Below are 10,000 nucleotides of genomic sequence, written 5' to 3'. Positions count from 1 at the left end.
GTTTATCTTTTCATTCATTTTGTGTATGTCATTTACCACAGATGTTTCTGTTATTTCTCTAAATGTAAGAGGACTTAAAGACAATACGAAAAGAAAAGCTTTGTTTTTGTTTTGCAAAGGGCAGAAAAGTACTTTCACGTTTATGCAGGAGACTCATTCTATGAGGGAGGATGAGTCGTTTTGGACACAACAATGGGGAGAGAAGATTTTTTTCAGTCATGGCACAGAACGGTCAGGAGGAGTGGCAATTCTGTCACATAACTGCCCTGGGAAATACTTACAGGTAAAGGCAGACGAACATGGACATTGGTTGATGGCAGTGGTGGACTTTAATGACTCAAGGCTCATTTTACTGAATGTGTATGGGTACAACAACAAACAGAAAAATTTGGACTTGTTAAAGGACTTGTCAACCGAATTAGAGAGATGCAAACTATCTCACCAATGTGAAAATGTTTTGGTAGGAGGGGATCTGAATTTGGTGAACGATGAATGGTTGGATAGAGCTCCTCCAAGAGGCAATACTCACACACCAAATAAGACATTTCAAGAATTCTGCCATTCAAATGCGATACAAGATGCATGGAGGCATTACAATGGTAACAAGGTACAATTTTCCTGGTTTCAACCAAATGGGAATCATAGGTCTAGGCTGGATTACTGGTTGCTATCAGACCCTCTTTTAGGTCTGGTAGCTGATATTAACATGTCAGTAGCTCCATTAACGGATCATTCAGTTATCTCGCTGGTACTGAAACCCCCTGAACAAGAATTTCATTATAGGGGTTACTGGAAATTCAACTCGGCGTTACTTTCACATGACGGTTACTGCACTGGGGTTGAACAACTTATAAAAGAGGTTATGGATATGGAGGATTTTTCCTCATACATACTGAAGTGGGAGTTCTGTAAGTATAAAATAAGACAATATTCAATTGACTATAGCAAAAAGCTTAAAAAGTCACAAAGACAGGAGGAAATGAAACTCATCAAAGAGCTGAACACTACATGCAACAAACCCATACTTACTGACAATGATAAACACAATCTATTGTCATTGCAGACAAAGTTGGATGATATGTATGCCAAAAAAGCAAAGGGTGCTTATATTAGATCTCGGGCTAGATGGATAGAAGAGGGGGAAAAAAATTCAGCATATTTTTGTCGACTTGAAAAAAACAGACAGCAAAGAAATGAAATAAGATCATTATTGATTGACAATAACCTATGCAAGGATCAAAGGGTGATTTCTAAAGAGATTCTAACTTTCTATAGCCAACTGTATACTTCAAAGGGCTCAGAGACTGAGACTCTCAATTTTTTTGAGGGTATTAAACAACATATTCCACAAATTACAGATGTATTCAGAGACACTTGTGATGGAGAGTTACAAATTCAAGAAATGGATGCTGTCATTGGTAAAATTAAAATTAACAAATCCCCAGGTGTTGATGGCTTAACTGCCAATTTTTACAAACACTTCTGGCCAGTCTTACGCCATTGTCTTTTCAACACATTTCTGGAAATACTTAACAGCCACACACTTTCACCATCTATGAAACAAGGAATTATAATACTTATTCCCAAACCAGGGAAAAATGCAATGGTTTTAGATAATAGAAGACCTATTACACTTCTCACTACAGACTACAAGATTTTAACTTATGTTTTTGCAAACCGTCTAAAAACAGGTATTGAACAATGTGTTAGTGAGTCTCAGTCAGGCTTCATGAAGAATAGATCTATACATAATAACATCAGGTTAGTTCTGGACATTATAGATTACAGTGACATGATAGAAGATGAAGGGTTTATTCTCTTTTTAGATTTTTTCAAAGCATTTGATTCCTTAGAACATAACTTCCTCTTTCACTCTCTTGAATGTTTTGGTTTTGGTAATGGGTTCTGTAACTTTGTCAAGACATGCTACACAGACATAAATAGTGCTGTGTCTCTTCCCAGTGGCACAACTACACGTTTTCCAATTCAAGCAGGAGTAAGACAAGGCTGCCCAATTAGCCCGTATTTATTCATCTTGGCAGTAGAAATGTTGGCTATTCATATAAAAAATTACACAGAACTAGCTGCACTACGTGTACTTGATACAGAGCTCATAATAAGTCAGTTAGCGGACGACACAACAATTTTTTTGAAGGATAAATATCAAATCCCAGAGGCGATTAAGGCGATTGAAATATTTTCCAAAGCCTCAGGGTTACGCCTTAATATTGCCAAGTGTGAGCTCATGCCTATCAAACAGTGTGATGAATTGGTCATTAATAGTATTCCAGTTAAAAAGGAATTGAAATATTTGGGCATTCACATAACCAATGACAAAAAGAGAAGAGTCAAGCTGAACATAACAGATACCGTTCAGAAGGGGAAAACTAGGCTGGATATATGGCAGCAAAGAGACTTGTCTGTTTTTGGCAGGGTGTACCTAACAAAAATGGAATTTTTATCTAGATGCATCTATCCCTCACATTCCTTGGCCATCCCAAAAGATGAAATCAAAGCGGTTAATCAGGCTACTTTCAGCTTTGTATGGCGAAATAAAACCCACTATTTACAAAAAGCATACATTGTAAAAGACTTCAAGGAGGGGGGGTTAAAAGTCATCGACTTTAACTGTTTAAATGGCATGATTAAACTTAACTGGATTAAGGAGTATTTGAAGAACAATGAAGCCTTTTGGTACTGTATACCCAGACTGATATTTAATAGAGTTGGTGGTTTGCCTTATCTCATGTCATGTGACTTTGCCACTTCAAAATTACCCATCAAATTGTCAGACTTTCACCAACAAATTCTAATGTACTGGAAGCTCATATACAAGCACAACTTCACACCCCATTCTTCCCCGATTTGGAACAATAGATATGTTACTCTGAGTCGTAAATCCTTGTACATAAAAGAATGGAAGGAAAAAAATATTTGGTCCATATTGAATATTTTGGATGCTCAAGGGAACATTTTCACCTACGAGTCATTTTGTGTTAAGTATGGCTTTTTTCCACCCAAACGCCAATTTAACAAGGTCATTAAAGCTATCCCTGAATGTTTGATTAATACTATCCAAAACTATTTGAAATATGACAGTTTACTTCCCAAGTTGCCTGATTTAAATGTGAAAGGTGTGCATCTACTAGATATCAAAAGTACAAACAACTTTATCAGAGAATGCTTAAGAGAAGAGTTTCACCCGGGGAGAACCATAAGGAAGGCAACCTCTTGTACTGAAAGTCAGTTAGTCACACTCAGGACTAAATATTTGAAGTTTCCAATTTCACCAAAAGCAAAAGAGGTACATTTTAAAACTATGAATAACATTTATCCATCAAGAGAATTGTTACACCATAGATTTAATATAGACTTAGAACTGTGTTTGTTTTGTAAAAGGGAAATAGATGCAACTGTACATATTTTCAGTGATTGCATTGTGACACAAAGTTTTTGGATTGCGGTGAAGAACTGGTTGGCAATACCTGGGCCTAGGCTTACAGCTGAAGAAATTCTACTTGGTAGCACAAGGGGAAACTCAGACGAGAATTTTTTGGTGAATGTGGTTATTATTTTAGGTAAATTCTTTATACATAAAAATAGATTTCTAAAAACATTCCCTCACATCATAGTTTTTAAAAAAGAGTTCAATGCATACTATAATTCTCTTAATAAAATGAAAAGCAAGAAAGCTGTTGCCCTTAAAAATATTATATACAATTTAATATAACAGACCTTACATATGTGTAGAAATGAAATTACTGTCCTAGTCTTAAATCTCTGTGGTAGATGTGTCTTTTTTTGTTTTTTGTTTTGTTTGTTTTTGTTTGTTCATTGTTTTATGTCTCTCTTTCTACAATGATACCCATATTTGTAATGTAGAGAGAATTGGGAATTCTTGGGTTGCAGCTGACGTCATAGTGCTGCCCCCTGGTGGTGATCTACCGCTGCTGGTGGACAACCTGGGCTTGGAGCCATTGAAACCCATTCAAAACTTCATTTTTTCGATCTGACACAGAATATTTTTAATTATACCTAAAGACACACCATTGGACTTGTTTAAAAGCTGAGAACCTCAGCTTTCCATAACTGAAAGCGGTATTTTCCTAGCATCTACCAATCCGAAGGTAGCCCACTTTAAGTGCGGAATTACTTTTCTAAAGATAGCGTTTTGTTTCCTTGGAAACGGACGCGGTTTATGTGTTACGCATACGCTATTTGACTCGGTTTTGCACTATTATGGATGAATTTCTAATCTTGACATGTTAATGGACAATCTATGCGAATTTCATAATGTGTTTTTATGTGATATGGGAGTAAATGTGTTTACATCCCGTCTGGGATTTGTTAAACTAGCTGGCCCGCTAGTTAGCTAGCAAGTGCTAGGTCTCTACACTACATCATGTCAAAAGTGGAAAGATTTGCCGACACTCAAGGCTGTGGATATAATTAACTGGTTCTGTGAATGTTCTCAGAATGTTTTGCTTTGACAAATTGCTGATATTATAGCATTACATCCAAATCCTGGTGTTTCTTTGTTTATGCTTGGGCCATTGAGACAGATCGATTCTAATATCTATTACCAGAGAGAGTTTATTTCTGCTATTACTTACTTGCTAGCTAACTAGCGAACTAGCTAACAAATCCCAGACGGGCGTACTGTTAACACATTTTACTCCCATGTTACATAAAAACGCCTTTTGAAACTCGCACAGATTGTCCATTAGAATGTCAAGATTAGAAATTCATCCATAATAATGCAAACCCGAGTCAAATAGCGTATGCGTAACACATAAACCGCGTCCGTTTCCAAGGAAACAAAACGCTATCTTTAGAAAAGTAATTCTGCACTTAAAGTAGGCTACCTTCGGATTGGTAGATGCTAGGAAAATACCGTTTTCAGGTATGGAAAGCTGAGGTTCTCAGCTTTTAAACAAGACCCATGGTGTGTCTTAAGGTCTAATTAAAAATATTCTGTCGAACATCGAACAAATGTACTTTTGAATGGGTTTCAATGGCTCCAAGCCAGGGTTGTCCACCATTTCAAATTCGCGCGCTCCAGTGAAGGGGCATTCTGACGTAACTGCAACCCAAGAATTGTAATGTAATGAGAATTAATTGCAATAAAAAAAAAATAAAAAATAAAAAAAAAACTTGTCCATTGTACCGCATAGGCTCAAAAAAAAAAAAAAAAAAAAAAAAAAAAAAAATTCATGTAGAAGCATCTGGGACATCATGTATCATGATCATGAGGACGCGACAAAATCAACCTTGCCCAGGTAAGCTACAATAAAATCGATTGAGATGGCAAATTACCTACTTTGTAGGCTATTTTAGTTGTGGCTGAAGTAGTTTTATGTAGGCAATGCCTACTTTTCTTATCTGCAACATATGGCTGTGTCTGCAGTATTATCTGAATCAGGATAGCCTGCTAGCAGACTAGGGTGGTTAAAGTGAAGATATTTCCAGATTTGTCATGGAACGCCGTGTCATGACGTGGCTATACAGTTGTTATGTTAATTTGTATTGAAGGTTAGCTATCTATTCGCACATGTCGATATGTTCTATCAGCGACACAGGTAACTTTTTCTTAGTCTTGGACTAGATGTTCAACATCAGACTGGTGATGGTGGCCAGGGTGTTTGTTGTTAAGCAAAAATAGCAGACACCAATGTCCAAAAACTAATTTCAGAGAGATATCCATCCTGATTTTGATGACTAGACAAATCAGCACGCTCTCAAGCAGTTTTCCGAATGAAAGCTCGTTCGGAACAGACAAGTAGAAATATGCTAATCGAAGTATTATGCAGGAGTTAGCATGTTGGTTGTACGCTCTCACTGGCATTGTCAAAAAACAGAGATACTTTATCCGACTTGCGGGCACCAGTGAGTGATTTTCGATATCAGTGAGATTCCCTGGATTTCAGGGAAACTTGGGATGTGTGAAATAGTTAGTACACGAGCGAATAAAACGTCAAGGGAGTAATTAACCCACTGCTATTACAAGCATTACGGCCCTTCGCAATGGAATGATTGTACTGGAGCATTACCGTACAACCGTAGTTGTGGCGTGTTCGCCGTGAATGAAGTAAACACACAGGTTTGTGAGCGTTAAGATGAATGCTACGCCATGGAATACAAACTTGTGAATTCGGCCCTACTATTGTTTGCTGCAGATGTGTTTAAGTAAGTGTCTGATGACTTGGGAGTTATTTCTGTGGTGAGTGATTTCTGTGAGAAGTTGATTAGTTGTTACAATGGAGACTCATGAGGCTTTAGCCTAGCTGTCTCCCTTCGGATTTAACAACATTACGATACGCTTTAAGGACTTTAAGCAGTGATGGCCAGTAGCGTCCCTTCTTGTAGCGAACCTAGCTCTACTAGTTTAACTGCATTTCTCAGTATTTCTAGCTTGGTCGTAACATCACTACTGTATGTATCGAGTGGGCTATAACCACAGCCAGTTATAACGTTAGAACACCTCTGCTATAACTTAAAGGGGTCCTATTATGCTTTTTCGTGTCCACTACCCATTTATTGGGTTACACAGCATCTGTTGTATGTAAAAGCTTGGTGAAAGCTGCATTTCACAAATTGGCCTCTTGGGGGAGAATTTCTCTGCCGCAGGAACGCTATTTCTCAACTGTCAGAGAACGCGTGGTTGGGTTTTCAACATTCTATAGCTTTTGTTTCCGGTACGGGTCTACGTCATGCTGTACCTAACATTGCTGCTTATGGGATGGAGTGTTGACGATGTCACAGACCATTTATTAATTGCAGAGACAGTAGACCTAATGCGCATTTGTTCATCGCAGCCACATAGCCTAGGCCTATCTGAATTTGACAGTATTGTGATGAGATGTATCCTATTTGTGAATACACCACTCAGTGTACAAAATAGTGTACAAGAATAGTGTAGCCTACAAGGATAGTGTAGGATTTCGCCATCCACAAGTTTATTCCATTACGCATGTTTTTTTTTTCAATTCATACAAACCCCAACTCCGATGAAGTTGGGACGTTGGATTTATCAAATTAGAAATGAGTACATATGTCCCCCAAAACAATATTTTTTCTCGGTTTTAACACTTAATATGTTGTCTTTTCACTATTCTCCATCTAATGAATAGATTGAATGTTTTGAAAATGATAGCATTTTGATTTTATTCACTGTTTACCAAACGTCCCAACTTCATCGGAGTTGGGGTTTGTAAATCGGCCCCGTCAATAGGCTACAGCATCGGTCTAGACTGGGCTACACTCACCTGTGGCCCATATTTTCGTTTCATTGTGATATTAAAGCTGCATTTTACATTGATAAAATACCGGTTGGTAGGCCTATGGCTAACGGGTCAGAAACAGTTGAATGAGGAAGGTCGAACGCGTTAACGCAGTTGCGCACTGAGAATCCAAAACACTTCCAAGTGGGTGAAAGACTCGAATCTCTCCTTTCTCTCTCTATTCGCTTCAGGGCCGTGCTGTTGGCAAGACTAACTTTTGTTTGGTAAGATGTGAAAACCCTACACTTGTATTGCCGCTTGAAGCATAACATTAATTAGAAGACGTGCGCTGATGTTATCCAAATAGGTATCACGACATGACCAGCAGCCGTTTGCATCAGCAATGTTGGCAAGGATTAGCCAGTTAGTATAGGCTATGCGTAGGCTACAATTCAGTAATTAAAATGCAACGCAGTTTTGTTCATCATATCTGCAAGAGCAACGTTTAAAACTGGTCGAGTCGTCGGGCGGCATGCCAAACATAATGAAACTGAAACGGATAGGGCCTATTGTTATATAAAGAAATCCTGTCCTGTCGATAAATGCGAACAAAAAAAAACACGAAACCGAGATAGGCCTAGGCGTTATTATAAGACCCAGTATGAAACCAATCAATTGAGGACTGCCCATTGCGCTTCCAATCCAGTGGGCGCATCATTTCTGCCGGGGACTAAATAGAAATGCAGTTACTAAAATGAAACCATGCACCTGAAAATACCTTGAAATGTATTTTTATGAAGCATAGCCTATCACCATTGTGCATTAGGCCTACAGACAACGAGCAAACAGGAACTCATTTTTAAAAGCCAACAACGCGTGCGCTCAGTAGCCTATTCAGGCTGGCTTGCAAATAGACCACAGGACGAATTTGAACACGGAGTTCATATCACAAATAGGGTGTCACGATATCACTGACAGACGTTGAATTGATAGGTTTGAGTCCGACAAGTCGTGCCCTTGTCTTACTGGGCGCACTCTTTCAATTTCGGACTGCGTCTTTGACAGCCAGATGGGGGCTGCCGCGGGAGCGAAGAAAATGTCAACAACTTCGCTGAATAAATAGGCCTATCCTCTTAACTGTGTACAGCAATCGCAGATGATTAGCTTATTGGAAAGCCTATTTTGTGAAGGTTAACTTGTCATTAACAAGGGAATGTGATCTGATTTCAATCCCAGAACATTCTTTGTGTCTTCAAATTTCCACCTGTCAACAGCAGATCTAGACTTCTCCCACCTAGACCAGCGCGACACTTGTCTGTTTGCGAGCAGTAAACTTGGCTGATAACTTCAACTTTAGGGCTACAGTATGCAAGGCTAGACAGCGGGTTAACCAATCAGGCCCCTAATGTTTGAGATAAAGATTCTTCAGCGCAGGATATCAGAAATAAACAAGACAGCGCAGATGGCTATTAGTTTTTTTTTTTTTTTAATATGGTCACAATCGCGTTATTACGCATCATATGCAATATGCGTATTATTTCATGAAACCTCAAATCGGAAGCAATAGCCTGTACCCAGCACTTTCAACCCTTTCTCAGATTAATGGCAGCCTAATTGTCCCAAGCGATGTTGAAATCAAACTGAAGCCCATGCACGGAAGACTCGCATTGGATAGGGACTGGGTTTCAGCAAATGACACAGCAAGGTGCACAAATAACAACGTGGGACTTATGATGCGTCCTTTTCAGATTAATTGTGGACATTGGGTGAACTATTTGGCTGTCAACTTTAGACATAGGCTACAGGGTTGGATTCCAGGTCAAAAACAGCTGTGCTGCTGACGTAATATTAGTAATAGAATGCTTGATGAAACGCTCCATGCTGCGTCGAGATTTCAGAATGTTGAAGGGTCTAACATTCTGCACTTCCACGCGTTTCAAACAGGCGGCGTAGGGTGCATGTACACAATGATAAAAAATAATGGACATGAAAACAAGTGATCATTCAAAATTAACTCCAATAACCACAGTAAAGCAAAATATTAACAATGAAAGTTATTCTAAATAGCATAATAGGGCACCTTTAATTCCATTATACTTTTAACATCTTAACATACGGTACTCTAATACCTAGCAGCAAACCGACTGATTCTTCCTTGTTATGCGTTCGATGTTATGGAAGCTAGACCTAACCGTGCGAGACTAAATGTAAGTTCTCAAAATGTTTTATCTCTACCGCGATGGACTTGTCTTCTGAACTGTACAAAATGGTACATGTATGATTCAATTTGCCCACTGTCAATATTGCAAAGCATCTGGAGAGGGCACGCACGAATAGTCATCTCTTTGGATGTTGTTAGTAGGCTATGTCAAATAACTTTTCAGAAGTTCCAATTTGTCAAACGTTTTCTAATTAGCTAGACGGGCTTCCCTGCATTGTATGTTTACTTGCAAAATCGCCGCGAGGACGTCTTAACAACGACTCAAATAAATAACACCCTGTAACATAGCCTGCCATACATTAGCCTAGTACAACGTGAAATGTATTGACACCCTGTCTTCCCAACGAACTGGTTGTTGGTAAAGTAAATACCTGCTTGTAGCCTATTGAGCTTACTGATGGGCAAGGACAGGGGCTCAGGAGAGGTACTCGTGCACTTTCTGATAACAGCAGTACAGCTGGGGTTTTTTCCCAAGAATCCAAAAAATGTTCATATATTATGTAGACTATTTACGGATAATGCGGAATGATATGGGTTTCAAACAGCCACTGCCTAGGCT

The sequence above is a fragment of the Engraulis encrasicolus genome, unplaced genomic scaffold (assembly GCF_034702125.1).
Source record: "Engraulis encrasicolus isolate BLACKSEA-1 unplaced genomic scaffold, IST_EnEncr_1.0 scaffold_311_np1212, whole genome shotgun sequence".
In the NCBI taxonomy this organism is placed as follows: domain Eukaryota; kingdom Metazoa; phylum Chordata; class Actinopteri; order Clupeiformes; family Engraulidae; genus Engraulis; species Engraulis encrasicolus.
This window is presented reverse-complemented; position numbering follows the sequence as displayed.